General features: G+C 53.5%; 1 protein-coding gene across 1 annotated transcript in view; it reads left to right on the top strand.

Moving 5' to 3' along the window:
- The first annotated feature begins 1,043 nt into the window (after window positions 1–1,043).
- LOC121840565 (protein capicua homolog) overlaps window positions 1,044–27,255 on the top strand; it is a 32,178-nt gene continuing 5,966 nt past the window's right edge. The window contains exon 1 of the mRNA XM_042304411.1: window positions 1,044–1,299. The gene's annotated coding sequence lies outside the window, so the exon portion shown is untranslated. The remainder of the gene's footprint in view (window positions 1,300–27,255) is intronic.

Genomic DNA, 27,255 nt, shown 5'->3' with positions numbered 1-27,255 from the left:
AGAATAGGCTAGAAGTCCGTTGTAGTCGTTGTCCTACTGTCTGTCTGTGACTGCCATAGTACTACAGAGGTTCTGCACGCCACTCTTCCATGCAGCCTGACTCTCTCTCGTACTACCGTACTTGCAGTAAACACTGGTGAGCCGAGTTTACGACAGACCACACCCCCTTGGTCCAGCTGGTGGCAACATGCGTCATGACATCACCACTGCGTTCGGCCATTGGCTGGGAGTCATCTCCGGCCTGGCCAATCAGGCGTTGGCAAGGTGACGTTAGCAAAGATCCCCTTGTCATTTTCTATGGGAGATGCGGGGCAGTGTAATCGTCGACGTCAGACAGAGCTGAATTCAGCGCCGTGATTGGCTGTTCGGTGCGAGGTGAGGGTCTGTTGCTGAGAGAAAAGAAAGGAGGAGTGTAATCAGCGAAAGGAGAGATACAAAGGAGTGAAAGCGGTGTAAATGGCACTACATTTTACACTGTAACAATTATAAAGAAAACAAAGATCTCAACCATTGCCGAAGCAAATGGGCTCGAGAGCAGTTAAACCTTTTAGCACCCCTTCTTTCTGAATCACTCCATCCCACTTTCCCCATTCCTTCAGGTCTGCAGAGGGAGTTGACAGACTTGTAGAAATCACGGATGAGCTTGTAGCTTCTGTAAGTGCTTACACTATCTTTTCCTTGGCGTTTTCGTGATAAGGAAAGTCCCACAGTAGACTGTCTAGCCAGGGTTGGCCCTTGCGCTCTCAGTGGTGGTAAACGTGACCCATTATTTTGAAGTTGGAGGACACCTATGCTATTCTATTGGCTAAACTCTGATTCGGTCCCTCCATTGGGACCACCCACACACTGTTCTTATGGTTCCCAATGCCCTTATTGGATACTGTATAGTTTGGGACTAGGCACCGGCTTGGTCTAATATCCCATAGCCATTCGCCAGATTCACAAGTCAATCATGTGGACTTTGACAGCTGTCCACACCCTTTTCTTTGTACCGTTAACGCTGGTAGGCTACTGTACCTGTCAGAGAACTGTGATTGGTCAGAGGCCAGCTGTTAGTGGTTCATTCACCATTTTGAGACTGTAGTGGAAAAGGGACCCAGATCTTTTTCTCTTTTTTTCCATCCCTGTTTGAGTTGCTCTGGGAAAAATACATGTTTTACGGAGGGAAATTAAAGTGCGAGCCCGGACCACACAGTAGCAACCGCCAGCCGAGGGATGTTACCCGCGAGCGTGCAAGCTTCCTCATCTGCAAAATAGGATCGTACATGTTTCTATTGCCAACTGAATTTTTCTGTTTGGGTGAGTTTACAACTAACCGACTTGTATGTTCTTCTCCAACAAGCCAACAACAGTTACTATCAACGGCTAACGGTCGGTCTGCTTGCCCTGTTTTTCGTACTGATCGCGTGTAAAGAAGAGTGACACAGCTTTCTCGCTAAGTATCAAGGAAGGGACGAGAGAAAAGAGGAGAGGGGGTGAGGGTGCACAGTCACTAAACTTTGTCAACGGATTAACTGCATAACCTGCAAGCAAGCTACAAGTAACTTTGCACTACTATTCTCCACCTCAACGTTGCGGTAAACTTGACTTTGTGCATAGCAGTAAATAGGTAATCGAACCATCTTGCACACCCCAGTGCAGCAAATACATGACACCCCAGCATCAGCCCCAGGATTTACTATTGCCGTCCTGACTATTTGTAAATAGTAAACTAATGGAACACTACGTCCTATTTAGCCTAAAACAGTCCCGAGCAGTTGTAATGACGTTGTTGTTACTACTACTACTACTACTACTGAGCAGTAGTAGCCAGATTAGCTAGCGATTTGTGTGACCCGCTTAAAATGAATGCTGTTTATCTCGCTGAATAAACATTTGCGTCATGAACCGTCCTTGAAGTAACTGCACATCAATTTGCAATATATTTTAGTGTTAGAGAAAGATGTGCAAAGCTGCGTTGTGTAGAAAATATCGTTGGGCTAAGCATTCGACACAGGCTGTTGTGTTTGTTTGCTTCTGGTAAAACAGCCTTAACTCCTTTGACATTGTGCAGTATGGAGTGCAGCGGCTCTAGTACTAGCTAGGCTACTCTTGCTCGGATCAGCGCAGAACCTAGGCCGGGGAGAAACAGCTCGTTTGCTGTCTGGCACTATGTAACGGCTCCTCTAAGGCCGTGCTCCCACTTTTCTGCCCAGCTAAACTACTATCACAGCACTCCAGAGGCGTCTTGGCTGCATTGAGCTGCAGTTTCCTTATAGACTTTTTTTTACATTTGACATGTAGAATATTTTTCAGAGAGTTAAACAACATTTGCAATTGGGCTGTACAGACGTGTACCTCGGTGCCGTCAGAACTGACAGCATTTACAATGTATTGCAGATTATGCATATAGAAAATCGTTGATTTTGTATCATCATCATTGCTTTCATTCCTTAATTTGTGCATGAATATGGAAATCTCTCCTAGATTGAAATGTATGCTGTAGTTTAGCAGAGCAGTTTGCCATTGATTTGGCATTGGCAGTCCTGCCATTGGGTCCCAGTCAACACTGAACACCTCTGGTCCATGCTAAAGATGTAGATCAATAACTGACTGGAGTCCTTAATGGTTGTTTCAACCTTCAATATTTCTGTTTCATCAATAATATGGACAGTGACAGTCATAATTATGCCAGCAAGCAACAGACCGTATTTTAACTACATCACAACTAATCTGATGTTCTCCACCGTAGCGCCCTCACACACTCACTCACTCTCTCACTCACACTCTCACAGTCACTCACTCACACACTCATTCATAGTTCTCCCTCTCACTACACCAACAATACCCTGCCAAAATGTGTTCCTTTATGTCGCATTGTGCGATCACTCCACCCCCTCGTCGTATAGTGAGTACGTACACAAGAGCTACTCAAGTGTGTGTGTGTGATGTGTGTTATTTTTTGCTGTTTCATGTGTGTTGGTTCCCTGGTGACCCAGTTTAAGGGTAGGATGGCCCTGTCACCACAGTAAACCACGGGGGAGAATATAGTACACTACCCTGGTACTACACCTTTTAATCCTTAGTGGTTTAGTGTGTCTTAGTGCTCCCCTCTCCATCCCGTTCCCTCCACTGCAGCCCTGCGCCCTCTCAGACGCCCATAAAATACATTTCAGAGAGGGATGAACTGCAGTGTGCCATACCCCACACACACAGTGTGAAGAGGTGCAGCACCAAACAATGTAGAGACAACGTGAAGTCCCACACTCAACATATGCTGTTTTGTACACACACTCTTGTGCGGCACATCTCCTGCACACGGGCAGTCGGGCACACACACACCCTCTGCCACAGTGTGCCGGGGCACTGCACTATATTCCTCACGATTGGTTCACAAAAATTGCATTGTGGCAGTAGTTTATAACCGTGGGCTAGTACAGTAATAAAGTGTAGTGGGACTAGGAACATGCTTTTATTCTACATGTGTGCCCATGTCTTTACACTCTCTGTTGAGATTAGATGTCTGTATTAATTACTCATCACTGTGTGTGTGTGTGGTCTTAGGCCAATGGAGAATTGAACAGTGTGTCTGTTCTGTAAATTCCTGGTTGAGTGTTAGTGTGTGGGACTGCTGGCAGTATATTTGTGTGTGTGTGTGTGTAGTCATTGCTGCTCGTATTCCAGGGTGATCATGTTTAGGCTGATTTCTGAGCACTAGGCCTTCACTGTCTGTGGGGCTAAATGTTTATCAATCAACCCCTTTAAGGCCAGTTCTGCCAGAGGCTCTCACAATACAGAATGGAATAATTTAAACATTTAGATGGATCTAGTTAATTTCCTAGTGTTTTAGTTGTGACACTGTAGGCTACATTAGATGGTACTTGAATCACATGATAAAATGTACATTGTACAATATTTGTATTGTACTTTAATAAACAGGCTAATCTCCTGTTATTGCCGTTTTTGTGATTGAGCCAGAATCAACTGATCTTAATCAAGGCCATTAAATTATCATGGTCTTTTCCCAGAAGACGCAGCATATATACATTTCTCCCAGTAATTTTTCTGAAATCTGAAACATGGTATAAAGAAAAAAAAAGTATAAAGAAACAATGTATAAAGAAAAATGTTTTGGGCAGCTACTTTGACTTTATTCCGTTTGTTTCTGTACCCCGGGCGCCGATAACGTCGGTTGAATGGATTCAGTTGTGCATTTGACTAGGTATCCCCTTTCCCTAATCTACAGTCTCGGTTTTAGCCAGCCGGCTAATTTTCTGCCGTAATCCCAGAGCAGGTTATTAAAAACACTTAAAATGACAAGACTGACAATAAGCACATACGGAGCAGCATATTAGAAGTAACACTTAGCACGCAGACATACGGCACAATAACACAAAAAACAACCAGTTCTTTGGAATTGTGGTCTTAAATAAAATCAACATTTAGGATTGATGAAATAAATACAAAATTTAGCCTTGGATGGTTGCTGACCTCTCTGGGCTGTATTCAACTAAGACCATGCCCATGATCAACACACTGACCTTGACCTGATATTTCACACTCAATCTTGTACTGATACTTCACACTCAATCTTGTATCACACACTACTTCCCGGCAGTGTTTCCCCTATATTCATTTAGCAGTGGCAAGCCACCGCTGCTAAATTGTTGCCCCCATTCCAAGAAATATGATGTAATATGTATATATATACAGTACAAGTCAGAAGTTTGGACACGCCTACTCATTCCAGGGGATTTCTTTATTTTTACTATTTTCTACATTGTAGAATAATAGTAAAGACATCAAAACTATGAAATAACACATATGGAATCATGTAGTAACCAAAAAAGTGGTTCTGGTTGAGAGAATGCCAAGAGTGTACAAAGATATCATTAAGGCAAAGGGTGGCTACTTTGAAGAATCTAAAATATATTTTGATTTGTTTAACACTTCTTTGGCTACTACATGAATCCATATGTGTTATTTCATAGTTTTGATATCTTTACTATTATTCTACAATGAAGAAAATAGTACAAATAAAGAAAAGCCCTTGAATGAGTAGGTGTGTTTAAACTTTTGACTGGTACTGTATATATTTATATATATATATTTAAATCTCTGGATGGTAAAAAATAAAGAACAATATAAAGTATGTAGAAATGATAGAGGAGCTATGTCTTATAAATAAGATCATCTTTGTCACTCCCTGACCTTAGAGAGCCGTTTTATTTCTCTATTTGGTTAGGTCAGAGTGTGATTAGGGTGGGCATTCTATGTTTCCTATTTCTTTGTTTTTGGCCGAGAGTGGTTACCAATCAGAGGCAGCTGTCTATCGTTGTCTCTGATTGGGAATCATACTTAGGTAGCCTTTTCCCACCTGTGTTTTGTGGGTAGTTATTTTCTGTTTAGTCTCTGTTTCCTGACAGAACTGTTCGCTTTCGTTTTGTTACTTTGTTCGAGTCTTTTTTTTTTGATAAATAAATAATCATGAACACTTTTCACCCTGCACTTTGGTCCACTCCTTCCAACGACAGGCATTACAGTCTTTGAGAAATAACAATCACCAATAAAAACTACACAGTTCGAGAGAATCTAAAATTCCAAAAATGTCAAGGCATGGGGCTACCATTGATTTTGTTATAATGTTTGAGTCACTCAGATAGCATTAGAGCACGGCATAAGCTATGGCAACAAAAAAATGTCTTGCAGGAAATTAGCTTTAGAACACCAACATGTCTCTGTATGCTAAGAGGAGGGCCTTTCAAATCTTTGGTCGGAGACGTGCAATTGGCCACGCCACCTACCACGCTATCTTTTCCATCGCTGCTGAAAAAAACACTGCTTCCAGGAATATATGAATGGTCACTAACCTTGAATTCCTAGTGTGTGGAGTAATAAAACGGAATAAAATACAAATGAAATATAGCTTACAGTACGGCACAGTACACACACGCTAAGGGCTCTACATTGCAAACATTTTACTCACATATTGTTCCTAAATATTTTTCTGTGTGACCTGGAATTAAAATGTAGAACCACCGGTCCGCCTCGAAAAATAATCACCCAGATGATGATTTTTGCAAAGATGATTTCACTGTACAGCAGCCCCTGAGTGGAGAATACACTGAGCACAGATTCATGACCGTCATGCTTGCACCATTACTACAAAGAAAACATCTTGTTACCGCAAATATTTTTTCTATATTCCTTTGTTAAGCGCACAGGTGCTCCTTGTAAAAACAGGTCAGTTTAGAGTCCTGCCGCTTTCTTATCAGCCGAAGCCAAGAGCATTTGAAATGCTCACCACCTCCCTACACTCACCACCTCTCTACACTCACCACTCACCACCTCCCTACACTCACCACCTCCCTACACTCACCACCTCCCTACACTCACCATCTCCCTACACTCACCATCTCCCTACACTCACCACCTCCCTACATTCACCACTCACCACCTCCCTAAACTCACCACTCACCACCTCCCTACACTCACCACTCACCACCTCCTACACTCACCACCTCTCTACACTCACCACTCACCACCTCCCTACACTCACCACCTCTCTACACTCACCACTCACCATCTCCCTACACTCACCACCTCCCTACATTCACCACTCACCACCTCCCTACACTCACCACTCACCACCTCCCTACACTCACCACTCACCACCTCCCTACACTCACCACCTCTCTACACTCACCACTCACCACCTCCCTACACTCACCACCTCTCTACACTCACCACTCACCACCTCCTACACTCACCACCTCCCTACACTCACCATCTCTCTACACTCACCACTCACAACCTCCCTACACTCACCACCTCCTACACTCACCACCTCTCTACACTCACCACCTCCCTACACTCACCACTCACCACCTCCCTACACTCACCACTCCCTACACTCACCACCTCTCTACACTCACCACCTCCTACACTCACCACTCACCACCTCCCTACACTCACCACTCCCTACACTCACCACCTCTCTACACTCACCACTCACCACCTCCTACACTCACCACCTCTCTATACTCACCACTCACCACCTCCCTACACTCACCACTTCTCTACATTCACCACTCCCCACCTCCCTACACTCACCACCTCCCTACACTCACCACCTCCCTACACTCACCACCTCCCTACACTCACCATCTCCTACACTCACCATCTCCCTACACTCACCACCTCCCTACACTCACCACTCACCACCTCCCTACACTCACCACTCACCACCTCCGTACACTCACCACCTCTCTACACTCACCACCTCCCTACATTCACCACATCTCTACACTCACCACTCACCACCTCCCTACACTCACCACCTCCCCTACACACACCACTCACCACCTCCCTACACACACCACTCACCACCTCCCTACACTCACCACTCACCACCTCCCTACACTCACCACTCACCACCTCCCTACACTCACCACTCACCACCTCCCTACACTCACCACCTCCCTACACTCACCACATCCCTACACTCACCACCTCCCTACACTCACCACTCACCTCCTCCCTACACTCACCACCTCTCTTTACTCACCACTCACCACCTCCCTACACTCACCACCTCTCTACACTCACCACTCACCACCTCCCTACACTCACCACCTCCCTATACTCACCACTCACCACCTCCCTACACCCACCACTCACCACCTCCTACACTCACCACTCACCACCTCCCTACACTCACCACTCACCACCTCCCTACACTCACCACTCACCACCTCCCTACACTCACCACCTCCCTACACTCACCACCTCCCTACACTCACCAACTCCCTACACTCACCACCTCCCTACACTCACCACCTCCCTACACTCACCACGTACCTACACTCACCACAACTAGGAACAGGAGGCTTTCCTCACAACGTCCCTACACTCACCACGTCCCTACACTCACCACCTCCCTACACTTACCACGTCCCTACACTCACAACCTCCTTACACTCACCACCTCCCTACACTCACCAACTCCCTACACTCACCACTCATCACCTCCCTACACTCACCACCTCCCTACACTCACCACGGTCCTTACACTCACCACTCACCACCTCCCTACACTCACCACCTCCTACACTCACCACTCACCACCTCCCTACACTCACCACCTCCCTACACTCACCACTCACCACCTCCCTACACTCACCACTCACCACCTCCCTACACTCACCACCTCCCTACACTCACCACCTCCCTACACTCACCACCTCCCTACACTCACCACTCACCACCTCCCTACACTCACCACCTCCCTACATTGACCACCTCCTACACTCACCACCTCCCTACACTCATCACCTCCCTACACTCACCATCTCCCTACACTCACCACCTCCCTACACTCACCACCTCCCTACACTCACCAGCTCCCTACACTCACCACTCACCACTCACCACCTCCTACACTCACCACTCACCACCTCCCTACACTCACCACTCACCACCTCCTACACTGACCACCTCCCTACACTCACCACCTCCCTACACTCACCACCTCCCTACACTCACCACCTCCCTACACTCACCACTCACCACCTCCCTCCTACACTCACCACCTCCCTACACTCACCACCTCCCTACACTCACCACCTCCCTACACTCACCACCTCTCTACACTCACCACCTCCCCTACACTCACCACTCACCACCTCCCTACACTCCCACCACCTCTCTACACTCACCACTCACCACCTCCCTACACTCACCACCTCTCTACTCACCTCTCACCACCTCCCTACACTCACCACTTCTCTACACTCACCACTCCCCACCTCCCTACACTCACCACCTCCCTACACTCACCACTCACCACCTCCCTACACTCACCACCTCCCTACACTCACCACCTCCCTACACTCACCATCTCCCTACACTCACCACCTCCCTACACTCACCACTCACCACCTCCCTTTACACTCACCACCTCCCTACACTCACCACTCACCACCTCCCTACACTCACCACCTCTCTACACTCACCACTTTTACCACCTCCCTACACTCACCACTCTCTACACTCACCACTCACCACCTCCCTACACTCACCACATCTCTACACTCACCACTCACCACCTCCCTACACTCACCACCTCCCTACACACACCACTCACCACCTCCCTACACACACCACTCACCACCTCCCTACACACACCACTCACCACCTCCCTACACTCACCACTCACCACCCCACTACACTCACCACTCACCACCTCCCTACACTCATCACCTCTATATACTCACCTCTCACCACTTCTCTACACTCACCACTCCCCACCTCCCTACACTCACCACCTCCCTACACTCACCACCTCCCTACACTCACCACCTCCTACACTCACCATCTCCCTACACTCACCATCTCCCTACACTCACCACCTCCCTACACTCACCCACTCACCACCTCCCTACACTCACCACCTCCCTACACTCACCACTCACCACCTCCCTACACTCACCAGCTCTCTACACTCACCACTCACCACCTCCCTACACTCACCACCTCTCTACACTCACCACTCACCACCTCCCTACACTCACCACATCTCTACACTCACCACTCACCACCTCCCTACACTCACCACCTCCCTACACACACCACTCACCACCTCCTACACACCACTCACCACCTCCCTACACTCACCACTCACCACCTCCCTACACTCACCACTCCCTACACTCACCACCTCTCTACACTCACCACTCACCACCTCCCCTACACTCACCACCTCTCTATACTCACCACTCACCACCTCCCTACACTCACCACTTCTCTACATTCACCACTCCCCACCTCCCTACACTCACCACCTCCTACACTCACCACCTCCCTACACTCACCACCTCCCTACACTCACCATCTCCCTACACTCACCATCTCCCTACACTCACCACCTCCCTACACTCACCACTCACCACCTCCTACACTCACCACTCACCTCCCTACACTCACCACCTCTCTGCACTCACCACCTCCCTACATTCACCACATCTCTACACTCACCACTCACCACCTCCTACACTCACCTCCCTACACACACACTCACCACCTCCCTACACACCACTCACCACCTCCCTACACTCACCACTCACCACCTCCCTACACTCACCACTCACCACCTCCCTACTCACCACTCACCACCTCCCTACACTCACCACCTCCTACACTCACCACATCCCTACACTCACCACCTCCCTACACTCACCACTCACCTCCTCCCTACACTCACCACCTCTCTACACTCACCACTCACCACCTCCCTACACTCACCACCTCCTCTACACTCACCACTCACCACCTCCCTACACTCACCACCTCCCTATACTCACCACTCACCACCTCCCTACACCCACCACTCACCACCTCCCTACACTCACCACTCACCACCTCCCTACACTCACCACTCACCACCTCCCTACACTCACCACTCACCACCTCCCTACACTCACCACCTCCCTACACTCACCACCTCCCTACACTCACCACTCCCTACACTCACCACCTCCCTACACTCACCACCTCCCTACACTCACCACGTACCTACACTCACCACAACTAGGAACAGGAGGCTTTCCTCACAACGTCCCTACACTCACCACGTCCCTACACTCACCACCTCCCTACACTTACCACGTCCCTACACTCACAACCTCCTTACACTCACCACTCCCTACACTCACCACTCCCTACACTCACCACTCATCACCTCCCTACACTCACCACCTCCCTACACTCACCACGGTCCTTACACTCACCACTCACCACCTCCCTACACTCACCACCTCCCTACACTCACCACTCACCACCTCCCTACACTCACCACCTCCCTACACTCACCACTCACCACCTCCCTACACTCACCACTCACCACCTCCCTACACTCACCACCTCCCTACACTCACCACCTCCCTACACTCACCACTCACCACCTCCCTACACTCACCACCTCCCTACATTGACCACCTCCCTACACTCACCACCTCCCTACACTCATCACTGACTCCCTACACTCACCACTCTCCTACACTCCACCACCTCCCTACACTCACCACCTCCCTACACTCACCACTCCTCTCACCACTCACCACTCTCCACTCCACCACCTCCCTACACTCACCACTCACCACCTCCCTACACTGTTTTCCTCCTAACCACCTCCACCACTCACCACCTCCCTGCACTCACCACCTCCCTACAGCACCACTCACCCACCTCCTACACTCACCACCTCCCTTTACACTCACCACCTCCCTACATCCCACCTCCTCACTCACCACCTCCTACCTCACCACCTCCTACACTCACCACTCACCACCTCCTACACTCACCACCTCTCTGCACTCAGTGGTACTCACCTTCTCCTACACTCACCACCTCTCCTCACCTCTCACCACCCCTACACTCACCACTTCTCTACATCACCCCCCCACCTCCCTACACTCACCACCTCCCTACACTCACCACTCACCACCTCCTACACTCACCACCTCCCTACACTCACCATCTCCCTACACTCACCATCTCCCTACACTCCACCACCTCCCTACACTCCACTCACCACCTCCCTGCACTCCACCACCTCCCTACACTCACCACTCACCACCTCCCTACACTCACCACCTCTCTACACTCACCACTCACCACCTCCCTACACTCACCACCTCTCTACACTCACCACTCACCACCTCCTACACTCACCTCTCTGCACTCACCACTCCACCACCTCCTACACTCTCCTACCTCCTACACACACCACTCACCACCTCCCTACACACCCACTCACCACCTCCCTACACACACCACTCACCACCTCCTACACTCACCACTCACCACCCCACTACACTCACCACTCACCACCTCCCTACACTCATCACCTCTATACTCTCCTCCTCACCACTTCTCTACACTCCCTACCACTCCCCACCTCCTACACTCACCACCTCCCTGCACTCACCACCTCCCTACACTCACCACCTCCCTACACTCACCATCTCCTACACTCCACCATCTCCTACACTCACCACCTCCCTACACTCACCATCACCACCTCCCTACACTCCACCACCTCCTACACTCACCACTCACCACCTCCCTACACTCACCACTCTCTACACTCACCACTCCACCACCTCCCTACACTCACCACCTCTCTCTACATCACCACTCACCACCTCCTACACTCACCACATCTCTACACTCACCACTCACCACCTCCCTACACTCACCACCTCCCTACACACACCACTCACCACCTCCCTACACACCACTCACCACCTCCCTACACTCACCACTCACCACCCACTACACTCACCACTCACCACCTCCCTACACTCACCACTCACCACCTCCCTACACTCACCACCTCCTGCATTGACCACCTCCCTACACTCACCACCTCCTACACTCACTGCCTCCCTACACTCACCACCTCCCTACACTCACCACCTCCCTACACTCACCACCTCCTACACTCACACCTCCCTACACTCACCATCTCCCTACACTCACCATCTCCTACACTCCACCTCCTACACTCACCACTCACCACCTCCTACACTCACTACTCCTACACTCACCACTCACCACCTCTACACTCACCACCTCTCTGCACTCACCCTCACCACCTCCCTACACTCACCACCTCTCTACACTCACCACTCACCACCTCCCTACACTCACCCACATCTCTACACTCACCACTCACCACCTCCTACACTCACCACCTCCCTACACACCCACTCACCACCTCCCTACACACCACTCCACCACCTCCCTACACTCACCACTCACCACCCCACTACACTCACCACTCACCACCTCCTACACTCACCACTCACCACCTCCCTACACTCCACCACCTCCTACCTCACCACCTCCCTACACTCACCACCTCCCTACACTCACCGCCTCCCTACACTCACCACTCACCACCTCCCTACACTCACCACATCCCTACACTCACCACCTCCCTACACTCACCACTTCACCTCCCTCCCTACCTCACCACCTCCCTACTCACCACTCACCACCTCCTACACTCACCTCTCCTACCTCACTACTCACCACTCACCACCTCCCTACACTCACCACTCACCTCCTACACTGACCACCTCCTACACTCACCACCTCCCTGCACTCACCACCTCCCTACACTCACCACCTCCCTACCTCACCACCTCCCTACACTCACCGTCACCACCTCCCTACACTCACCACTCCGCCATCTCCTACACTCACCACCTCCTACACTCACCACATCCCTACACTCACCACCTCCTACACTCACCACTCACCACCTCCTACACTCACCACCTCCCTACACTCACTGCCTCTACACGCACCACTCACCACTCTCACCACCTCCTACACTCACCACCTCCTACACACACCACTCACCACCTCCCTACACTCACCACTCACCACCTCCCTACACTCACCACTCACCACCTCCCTACACTCACCACTCACCACCTCCTACATTCACCACCTCCCTACACTCACCACCTCCTACACTCACCACCTCCCTACACTCACCACCTCCCTACACTCACCACCTCTCACACTCACCACTCACCACCTCCTACCTCACCCTCACCACCTCCCTCCTCGCACACCTCCTACACCACCTCCCTACACTCACCACCTCCTACACTCACCACCTCCTACACTCACCACCTCCTACACTCACCCTCACCACCTCCCTACCTCACCCACCTCCCTACACTCACCACTCCCTACACTCACCATCCCCACCTCACAACCTCCCTACACTCACCACACCCTCCCTCCTGCCACACCTCCCACTCACCACCTCCTACACTCACCACCTCCTACACTCAACCTCACCACTCACCACCTCCCCACCACCACCTCCCTACACTCACCACTCACCACCTCCCTACACTCACCACCTCTCTCCACTCACCACCTCCCTACTCACCACCTCCCTACACTCACCACTCACCACCTCCCTACACTCACCACCTCCTACACTCACCACCTCTCTACACTCACCACCTCTCTACACTCACCACTCACCACCTCCCTACACTCACCACCTCCCTACACTCACCATCCTCTCTACACTCACCACTTCTCTACACTCACCACTCCCCACCTCCCTCACTCACCACCTCCTACACTCACCACCTCCCTACACTCACCACCTCCTACACTCACCACCTCTCTGCACTCACCACATCCCTACACTCACCACCTCCCTACACTCACCACTCACCACCTCCCTACACTCACCACCTCTCTGCACTCACCACTCACCACCTCCCTACACTCACCTCCTCTCTACACTCACCACTCACCACCTCCCTACACTCACCACCTCCCTATACTCACCCTCACTCACCCCTCCCTACACCACCACTCACCACCTCCTACACTCACCACTCACCACCTCACTCACCACTCACCACCTCCCTACACTCACCACCTCCCTACACTCACCACCTCCCTGCACTCACCACCTCCCTACACTCACCACCTCCCTACACTCACCACCTCCTACACTCACCACCTCCCTACACTCACCACCTCCCTACACTCACCACGTACCTACACTCACCACAACTAGGAACAGGAGGCTTTCCTCACTCGTCCTACACTCACCATCCCTACACTCACCACCTCCTACACTTACACCACCCTACACTCACAACCTCCTTACACTCACCACCTCCTACACTCACCAACTCCCTACACTCACCACTCATCACCTCCCTACACTCACCACCTCCTACACTCACTCACTCACCACTCACCACCTCCCTACACTCACCACCTCCTACACTCACCACTCACCACCTCCTACACTCACCACTCACCTCCTACACTCACCACCTCCTGCACTCACCACTCACCACCTCCTACACTCACCACCTCCCCATTGACCACCTCCTACACTCACCACCTCCTACACTCACCACCTCACTCACCACCTCTCTGACTCACCTCTCACCACCTCTCTACACTCACCACTCCCCACCTCCTACACTCACCCTCCTCCCCTACACTCACCACCTCCCTACACTCACCACCTCCCCACCATCTCCCTACACTCACCATCCTCCTACACTCACCACCTCCCTACACTCACCACTCACCACCTCCCTACACTCACCACCACCCTCACTCACCACTCACCACCTCCCTACACTCACCACCTCCCTACACTCACCACTCACCACCTCCTACACTCACCACCTCCCTACACTCACCACCTCTCACACTCACCTCCCTCTACACTCACCACTCACCCACCTCCTACACTCACCACCTCCCTACACTCACCACCTCCCTACACTCACACCTCTCTACACTCACCACTCACCACCTCCTACACTCACCACCTCCTCCTCACCTCCTACACTCACCACCTCCCTACACTCACCACCTCTCTACACTCACCACTCCCTACACACCACCTCCTACACCACTCACCACCTCCCTACACTCACCACCTCACTCACCACTCACCACCTCCTACACTCACCACCTCTCTACACTCACCACTCACCACCTCCTACACTCACCACCTCCTATACTCACCACTCACCACCTCCTACACCCACCACTCACCACCTCCCTACCACTCACCACCTCCCTCACCACTCACCACCTCCCTACTCACCACCTCCTACACTCACCACCTCCTACACTCACCACCTCCCTACACTCACCATCCCTACACTCACCACCTCCCTACACTCACCACCTCCTACACTCACCACGTGCCTACACTCACCACAGCTAGGACAGGACCTTTCCTCTGCGTCCCTACACTCACCACGTCCCTACACTCACCACCTCCCTACTACTACACTCACAACCTCCTTACACTCACCACCTCCTACACTCACCAACTCCTACCTCTCTACACTCATCACCTCCACTCACCACCTCCCTACACTCACCACGGTCCTTACACTCACCACTCACCACCTCCTACACTCACCACCTCCCTACACTCACCACTCACCACCTCCTACACTCACCACCTCCCTACACTCACCACTCACCACCTCCCTACACACCACTCACCACTCACCCACCTCCCTACACTCACCACTCACCACCTCCCTACACTCACCACCTCCTACACTTGACCACCTCCCTACACTCACCACCTCCCTACACTCACCACCTCCCTACACTCACCACCTCTCTATCTCACCTCTCACCACTTCTCTACACTCACCTCCCCCACCTCCCTACACTCACCACCCTCCTACACTCACCACCTCCTACACTCACCACCTCCTACACTCACCTCTCCCTACACTCACCATCTCCTACACTCACCACCTCCCTCACCTCACCACTCCCCACACCTGCACTCCCTCACTCACCACTCCCACCTCCTACACTCACCACCTCTCTCACTCACCACTCACCACCTCCTACACTCACCACCTCTCTGCACTCACCACTCACCACCTCCTACACTCACCACCTCTCTACACTCACCACTCACCACCTCCTACACTCACCACCTCCCTACACACCACTCACCTCCTCCTCCTCACCACCTCCCTACACTCACCACCACCACCCCCTACACTCACCACTCACCACCTCCCTACACTCACCACTCACCACCTCCTACACTCACCACCTCCTGCATTGACCACCTCCTACACTCACCACCTCCCTACACTCACCACCTCCTACACTCACCACTCCTACACTCACCACCTCCTACACTCACCTCCTACACTCACCACCTCCCTACCTCCCACCTCCTGCACTCCACCTCACTCACCTCCTCCCCACCTCCTCACCACTCACCACCTCCTGCACTCACCACCTCTCTACACTCACCACTCCCACCTCCCTACACTCACCACCTCTCTACACTCACCACTCACCACCTCCTACACTCACCACGGTCTCTACACTCACCACTCACCACCTCCCTACACTCACCACCTCCTACACACTCCACTCACCCTCCTACACACACCACTCACCACCTCCCTACACTCACCACTCTCCCCACTACACTCACCACTCACCACCTCCCTACACTCACCACTCACCACCTCCTACACTCACCACCTCCTACACTCACCTCACCACCTCCTACACTCACCACCTCCCTACCACTCCCTACCACCTCCCTACACTCACCACCTCCTACACTCACCACCTCCTACACTCACCTCCCTACACTCACCACCTCCCTACACTCACCACTCCTACACTCACCATCTCCCTCACTCACCACCTCCCTACACTCACCACTCACCACCTCCCTACACTCACCACCTCCTACACTCACCACTCACCACCTCCTGCACTCACCACCTCTGCACTCACCACTCACCACCTCCCTACACTCACCACCTCTCTACACTCACCACTCACCACCTCCTACACTCACCACATCTCTACACTCACCACTCACCACCTCCTACACTCACCACCTCCCTACACACACCACTCACCACCTCCTACACACACCACTCACCACCTCCCTACACTCACCACTCTCACCCCACTACACTCACCACTCACCACCTCCCTACACTCACCACTCACCACCTCCTACACTCACCACCTCCCTGCATTGACCACCTCCTACACTCACCACCTCCCTACACTCACCACCTCCCTACACTCACCACCTCCTACACTCACCACCTCCTACACTCACCACCTCCTACACTCACCACCTCCCTACACTCACCATCTCCTACACTCACCATCTCCCTACACTCACCACCTCCTACACTCACCACCTCTCTACACTCACCACCTCCTACACCACTCACCACCTCCTACCCTACCTCACCCACCTCCTCCTACACTGACCACCTCCCTACACTCACCACCTCCTACACTCACCACCTCCTCACTCACCACCTCCCTACACTCACCACCTCCTACACTCACCACTCACCACCTCCCTACACTCACCACTCTCTCCTACACTCACCACCTCCTACACTCACCACCTCCCTACACACACCACTCACCACCTCCCTACACTCACCACTCACCACCTCCTACACTCACCACCTCCCTACACTCACCACCTCCCTCACCACCACTCACCACCTCCTCACCACCATCACCACCTCCCTACACTCACCACCTCCCTACACTCACCACCTCCCTACACTCACCACCTCCTACACTCAACACTCACCACCCCCTACACTCACCACCTCCTACACTCACCACCTCCCTACACTCACCACCTCCTACACTCACCACCTCCCTACACTCACCACCTCTCTACACTCACCACATCCCTACACTCACCACCTCCCTACACTCACCACTCACCACCTCCTACACTCACCACCTCTCTACACTCACCACTCACCACCTCCCTACACTCACCACCTCTCTACACTCACCACTCACCACCTCCTACACTCACCACCTCCTACTACTCACCACTCACCACCTCCTACACCCACCACTCACCACCTCCCTACACTCACCACTCACCACCTCCTACACTCACCACTCACCACCTCCTACACTCACCACCTCCCTACACTCACCACCTCCTACACTCACCAACTCCCTACACTCACCACCTCCCTACACTCACCACGTACCTACACTCACCACAACTAGGAACAGGAGGCTTTCCTCACAACGTCCCTACACTCACCACGTCCCTACCTCACCACCTCCCTACACTTACCACGTCCCTACATCACAACCTCCTTACACTCACCACCTCCCTACACTCACCAACTCCTACACTCACCACTCATCACCTCCCTACACTCACCACCTCCCTACACTCACCACGGTCCTTACACTCACCACTCACCACCTCCCTACACTCACCACCTCCCTACACTCACCACTCACCACCTCCTACACTCACCACCTCTCTACACTCACCACTCACCACCTCCCTACACTCACCACCTCCCACACTCACCATCTCTCTACACTCACCATCTCTCTACACTCACCACTCACCACCTCCTACACTCACCACCTCCTACACTCACCACCTCCCACTCACCACCTCTCTACACTCACCACATCCCTACACTCACCATCTCCTACACTCACCACTCACCACCTCCCTACACTCACCACCTCCCTACATTGACCACCTCCTGCACTCACCACCTCCATACACTCATTGCCTCCTACACTCACCATCTCCTACACTCACCACCTCCTACACTCACCACCTCCTACACTCACCACCTCCCTACACTCACCACCTCCCTACACTCACCACTCACCACCTCCTACACTCACCACCTCCCTGCACTCACCACTCACCACCTCCTACACTCACCACCTCCTACACTCACCTCTCACCACCTCCCTACACTCACCACTCACCACCTCCTACACTCACCACCTCCCTACACTCACCACCTCCCTACACTCACCACGTCCCTACACTCACCACAACTAGGAACAGGAGGCTTTCCTCACAACGTCCTACACTCACCCGTCCCTACACTCACCACCTCCTACACTCACCACCTCCCTACACTCACCACCTCCTACACTCACCACATCCCTACACTCACCACCTCCTACACTAACCACGTGCCTACACTCACCCGTCCCTACACTCACCACACTAGGAACAGGAGGTTTTCCTCACAACATCCCTACACTCACCACGTCCTTACACTCACCACCTCCCTACACTCACCACGTCTCTACAGTCACCACGTCCCTACACTCACCACCTCCCTACACTCACCACGTCCCTACACTTACCACCTCCCTACACTCACCACGTCCCTACACTCACCACCTCCCTACACTCACCACGTCCCTACACTCACCACAACTAGGAACAGGAGGTTTTCCTCACAACGTCCCTACACTCACCACGTCCCTACACTCACCACGTCCCTACACTCACCACCTCCTACACTCACCACCTCCCTACACTCACCACCTCCTACACTCACCACCTCCCTACACTCACCACGTCCCTACACTCACCACCTCCCTACACTCACCACAACTAGGAACAGGTTTTCCTCACAACTCCCTACACTCACCACGTCCCCTACACTCACCACCTCCCTACACTCACCACCTCCCTACACTTACCACCTCCCTACACTCACCACCTCCCTACACTCACCACGTACCTACACTCACCACGTCCCTACACTCACCACAACTAGGAACAGGAGGTTTCCTCTAGCGTCCCTACACTCACCACGTCCCTACACTCACCACCTCCCTACACTCACCACGTCCTACACTCACCACCTCCCTACACTCACCACCTCCCTACACTCACCACGTCTCTACAGTCACCTCGTCCCTACACTCACCACCTCCTACACTCACCACGTCCCTACACTCACCACCTCCCTACACTCACCACGTCCCTACACTCACCACCTCCCTACACTCACCACGTCCCTACACTCACCACAACTAGGAACAGGTTTTCCTCACAACGTCCCTACACTCACCACGTCCCTACACTCACCACGTCCCTACACTCACCACCTCCCTACACTCACCACCTCTCTACACTCACCACTCACCACCTCCCTACACTCACCACCTCTCTACACTCACCACTCACCACCACCTCTCCTACACTCACCACCTCCTACACTCACCACTCACCACCTCCTACACTCACTCACCACCTCCCTACACTCACCACTCACCACCTCCCTACACTCACCACCTCTCTGCACTCACCACCTACCTCCCTACACTCACCACCTCCTACACTCACCACTCACCACCTCCTACACTCACCACCTCCCTACACTCACCACCTCTCTGCACTCACCACTCACAACCTCCCTACACTCACCACCTCCTACACTCACCACCTCCCTACACTCACCACCTCCCTACACTCACCACTCACCACCTCCTGCACCACCCACTCCTACACTCACCACCTCCCTACACTCACCACCTCCTACACTCACCACTCACCACCTCCTACACTCACCACTCCCTACACTCACCACCTCTCCTACACTCACCACCACCCTACACTCACCACCCTCTCTATACTCACCACTCACCACCTCCCTACACTCACCACTTCTCTACACTCACCACTCCCCCACCTCCCTACACTCACCACCTCCCTACACTCACCACCTCCTACATCACCACCTCCCTACACTCACCACTCCCTACACTCACCACTCCTACACTCACCACCTCCCTACACCTCCCTCACCACCTCCTCCTACACTCACCCTCACCACCTCCGTACCTCACCACCTCTCTACACTCACCACCTCCCTACATTCACCACCTCCTACACTCACCACTCACCCCTCCTACACTCACCACCTCCCTACACTCACCACTCACCACCTCCTACACACCCACTCACCACCTCCTACCACTCACCACCTCCCTACACTCACCACCTCCCTACACTCACCACTCACTCCTCCTCACTCTGCTCCTACACTCACCACATCCCTACACTCCCCACCTCCCTACACTCACCACCACCTCCTCCCTACACTCACCACCTCTCTACACTCACCACTCACCACCTCCCTACACTCACCACCTCTCTACCTCACCACTCACCACCTCCCTACACTCACCACCTCCCTATGCTCACCACTCACCACCTCCTACACTCACCACCTCCCACCTCCCACCTCACCACTCACCACCTCCCACTCACCACTCACCACCTCCCTACACTCACCACTCACCACCTCCTACACTCACCACCTCCCTACACTCACCACCTCCCTACACTCACCACCTCCTACACTCACCCTCTCTACACTCACCACCTCTCTTCACCACTCACCACCTCCTACACTCACCACCTCCCTACACTCACCATCTCTACACTCACCATCTCTCTACACTCACCACTCACCACCTCCTGCACTCACCACCTCCCTACACTCACCACCTCCCTACCTCACCACCTCCTACACTCACCACCTCTCTACACTCACCACATCCCTACACTCACCACCTCCCTACACTCTTCTCACCACCTCCCTACACTCACCACCTCTCTACACTCACCACTCACCACCTCCCTACACTCACCACCTCTCTACCTCACCACTCACCACCTCCTACACTCACCACCTCCTATACTCACCACTCACCACCTCCTACACCCACCACTCACCACCTCCTACACTCACCACTCACCACCTCCCTACACTCACCACTCACCACCTCCCTACACTCACCACCTCCCTACACTCACCACCTCCCTACACTCACCACCTCCCTACACTCACCAACTCCCTACACTCACCACCTCCTACACTCACCACCTCCTACACTCACCACGTACCTACACTCACTGCAACTAGGAACAGGAGGCTTTCCTCACAACGTCCCTACACTCACCACGTCCCTACACTCACCACCTCCCTACACTTACCACGTCCCTACACTCACAACCTCCTTACACTCACCACCTCCTACACTCACCAACTCCCTACACTCACCACTCATCACCTCCCTACACTCACCACCTCCCTACACTCACCACGGTCCTTACACTCACCACTCACCACCTCCCTACACTCACCACCTCCCTACACTCACCACTCACCACCTCCCTACACTCACCACCTCCCTACACTCACCACTCACCACCTCCCTACACTCACCACTCACCACCTCCTGCACTCACCACCTCCTACACTCACCACTCACCACCTCCTACCTCACCACCTCCTACATTGACCACCTCCTACACTCACCACCTCCTACACTCACCACCTCCCTACACTCACCACCTCTCTATACTCACCTCTCACCACTTCTCTACACTCACCACTCCCCACCTCCCTGCCTCCACCACCTCCTACACTCACCACCTCCCTACACTCACCACCTCCCTACACTCACCATCTCCCTACACTCACCATCTCCTACACACCACCTCCCTACACTCACCACTCACCACCTCCCTGCACTCCTACCTCCTACACTCACCCTCACCACCTCCCTACACTCACCACCTCTCTGCACTCACCCTCACCACCTCCTACACTCACCACCTCTCTGCACTCACCACTCACCACCTCCTACACTCACCACATCTCTACACTCACCACTCACCACCTCCCTACACTCACCACCTCCTACACACCACTCACCACCTCCCTACACACACCACTCACCACCTCCCTACACTCACCACTCACCACCCCACTACACTCACCACTCACCACCTCCTACACTCACCACTCACCACCTCCCTACACTCACCACCTCCCTGCATTGACCACCTCCCTACACTCACCACCTCCCTACACTCACCCACCTCCTACACTCACCACCTCCCTACACTCACCACCTCCCTACACTCACCACCTCCCTACACTCACCACCTCCCTACACTCACCATCTCCCTACACTCACCATCTCCCTACACTCACCACCTCCTACACTCACCCTCACCTCCCTACACTCACCACCTCCTACACTCACCACTCACCACCTCCTACACTCACCACCTCTCTACACTCACCACTCACCACCTCCCTACACTCACCACCTCTCTACACTCACCACTCACCACCTCCTACACTCACCACATCTCTACACTCACCACTCTCTACACCTCCCCACTCACCACCTCCCTACACTCACCACCTCCCTACCTCACCACCTCCCTACACACACCACTCACCACCTCCCTACACTCACCACTCACCACCCCACTACACTCACCACTCACCCACCTCCCTACACTCACCACTCACCACCTCCCTACACTCACCACCTCCTGCATTGACCACCTCCCTACACTCACCCACCTCCCTACACTCACCACCTCCCTACACTCACCACCTCCCTACACTCACCACCTCCTACACTCACCACCTCCTACACTCACCACCTCCCTACACTCACCACTCCCTACACTCACCATCTCCTACACTCACCTCACCACCTCCCTACACTCACCACTCACCACCTCCTACACTCACCACCTCCCTACACTCACCACTCACCACCTCCCTACACTCACCACCTCTCTACACTCACCACTCACCACCTCCTACACTCACCACCTCTACACTCACCACTCACCACCTCCCTACACTCACCACATCTCTACACTCACCACTCACCACCTCCCTACACTCACCACCTCCCTACACACACCACTCACCACCTCCTACACACACCACTCACCACCTCCCTACACTCACCACTCACCACCCCACTACACTCACCACTCACCACCTCCCTACACTCACCACTCACCACCTCCCTACACTCACCACCTCCCTGCATTGACCACCTCCCTACACTCACCACCTCCCTACACTCACCACCTCCCTACACTCACCACCTCCTACACTCACCACCTCCCTACACTCACCACCTCCCTACACTCACCACCTCCCTACACTCACCATCTCCTACACTCACCATCTCCCTACACTCACCACCTCCCTACACTCACCACCTCTCTACACTCACCACCTCCTACACTGACCACTCACCACCTCCCTACACTCACCACTCACCACCTCCCTACACTGACCACCTCCCTACACTCACCACCTCCCCTACACTCACCACCTCCTACACTCACCACCTCCCTACACTCACCACCTCCCTACACTCACCACTCACCACCTCCCTACACTCACCACTCACCATCTCCCTACACTCACCACCTCCCTACACTCACCACCTCCCTACACACACCACTCACCACCTCCCTACACTCACCACTCACCACCTCCCTACACTCACCACCTCCCTACACTCACCACCTCCCTACACTCACCACTCACCACCTCCTACACTCACCACTCACCACCTCCCTACACTCACCACCTCCCTACACTCACCACCTCCCTACACTCACCACCTCCTACACTCAACACTCACCACCTCCCTACACTCACCACCTCCTACACTCACCACCTCCCTACACTCACCACCTCCCTACACTCACCACCTCCCTACACTCACCACCTCTCTACACTCACCACATCCCTACACTCACCACCTCCCTACACTCACCACTCACCACCTCCCTACACTCACCACCTCTCTACACTCACCACTCACCACCTCCCTACACTCACCACCTCTCTACACTCACCACTCACCACCTCCCTACACTCACCACCTCCCTATACTCACCACTCACCACCTCCCTACACCCACCACTCACCACCTCCCTACACTCACCACTCACCACCTCCCTACACTCACCACTCACCACCTCCCTACCTCCCTCCCTACACTCACCACCTCCCTACACTCACCAACTCCCTACACTCACCACCTCCCTACACTCACCACGTGCCTACACTCACCACAACTAGGAACAGGAGGCTTTCCTCTGCGTCCCTACACTCACCACGTCCCTACACTCACCACCTCCCTACACTTACCACGTCCCTACACTCACAACCTCCTTACACTCACCACCTCCCTACACTCACCAACTCCCTACACTCACCACTCATCACCTCCCTACACTCACCACCTCCCTACACTCACCACGGTCCTTACACTCACCACTCACCACCTCCCTACACTCACCACCTCCCTACACTCACCACTCACCACCTCCCTACACTCACCACCTCTCTGCACTCACCACTCACCACCTCCCTACACTCACCACCTCCCCACACTCACCATCTCTCTACACTCACCATCTCTCTACACTCACCACTCACCACCTCCCTACACTCACCACCTCCTACACTCACCACCTCCCCACACTCACCACCTCTCTACACTCACCACATCCCTACACTCACCATCTCCTACACTCACCACTCACCACCTCCCTACACTCACCACCTCCCTACATTGACCACCTCCCTACACTCACCACCTCCATACACTCATTACCTCCCTACACTCACCATCTCCTACACTCACCACCTCCCTACACTCACCACCTCCCTACACTCACCACCTCCTACACTCACCACCTCCCTACACTCACCACTCACCACCTCCCTACACTCACCACCTCCCTACACTCACCACTCACCACCTCCCTACACTCACCACCTCCCTACACTCACCTCTCACCACCTCCTACACTCACCACTCACCACCTCCCTACACTCACCACCTCCCTACACTCACCACCTCCCTACACTCACCACGTCCCTACACTCACCACAACTAGGAACAGGAGGCTTTCCTCACAACGTCCCTACACTCACCACGTCCCTACACTCACCACCTCCCTACACTCACCACCTCCCTACACTCACCACCTCCCTACACTCACCACATCCCTACACTCACCACCTCCCTACACTAACCACGTGCCTACACTCACCACGTCCCTACACTCACCACAACTAGGAACAGGAGGTTTTCCTCACAACATCCCTACACTCACCACGTCCTTACACTCACCACCTCCTACACTCACCACGTCTCTACAGTCACCACGTCCCTACACTCACCACCTCCCTACACTCACCACGTACCTACACTTACCACCTCCCTACACTCACCACGTCCCTACACTCACCACCTCCCTACACTCACCACGTCCCTACACTCACCACAACTAGGAACAGGAGGTTTTCCTCACAACGTCCCTACACTCACCACGTCCCTACACTCACCACGTCCCTACACTCACCACCTCCCTACACTCACCACCTCCCTACACTCACCACCTCCCTACACTCACCACCTCCCTACACTCACCACGTCCCTACACTCACCACGTCCCTACACTCACCACAACTAGGAACAGGTTTTCCTCAACGTCCCTACACTCACCACGTCCCTACACTCACCACGTCCCTACACTCACCACCTCCCTACACTTACCACGTCCCTACACTCACCACCTCCCTACACTCACCACGTACCTACACTCACCACGTCCCTACACTCACCACAACTAGGAACAGGAGGTTTTCCTCACAACGTCCCTACACTCACCACGTCCCTACACTCACCACCTCCCTACACTCACCACGTCCCTACACTCACCACCTCCCTACACTCACCACCTCCCTACACTCACCACGTCTCTACAGTCACCACGTCCCTACACTCACCACCTCCCTACACTCACCACGTACCTACACTTACCACCTCCCTACACTCACCACGTCCCTACACTCACCACCTCCCTACACTCACCACGTCCCTACACTCACCACAACTAGGAACAGGTTTTCCTCACAACGTCCCTACACTCACCACGTCCCTACACTCACCACGTCCCTACACTCACCACGTCCCTACACTCACCACCTCCCTACACTTACCACATCCCTACACTCA

Source organism: Oncorhynchus tshawytscha, linkage group LG23 (assembly GCF_018296145.1).
Source record: "Oncorhynchus tshawytscha isolate Ot180627B linkage group LG23, Otsh_v2.0, whole genome shotgun sequence".
Taxonomy (NCBI): Eukaryota; Metazoa; Chordata; class Actinopteri; order Salmoniformes; family Salmonidae; genus Oncorhynchus; species Oncorhynchus tshawytscha.
The sequence above is the reverse complement of the archived record's forward strand: the minus strand, read 5'-3'. Positions and strand labels throughout refer to the sequence as shown.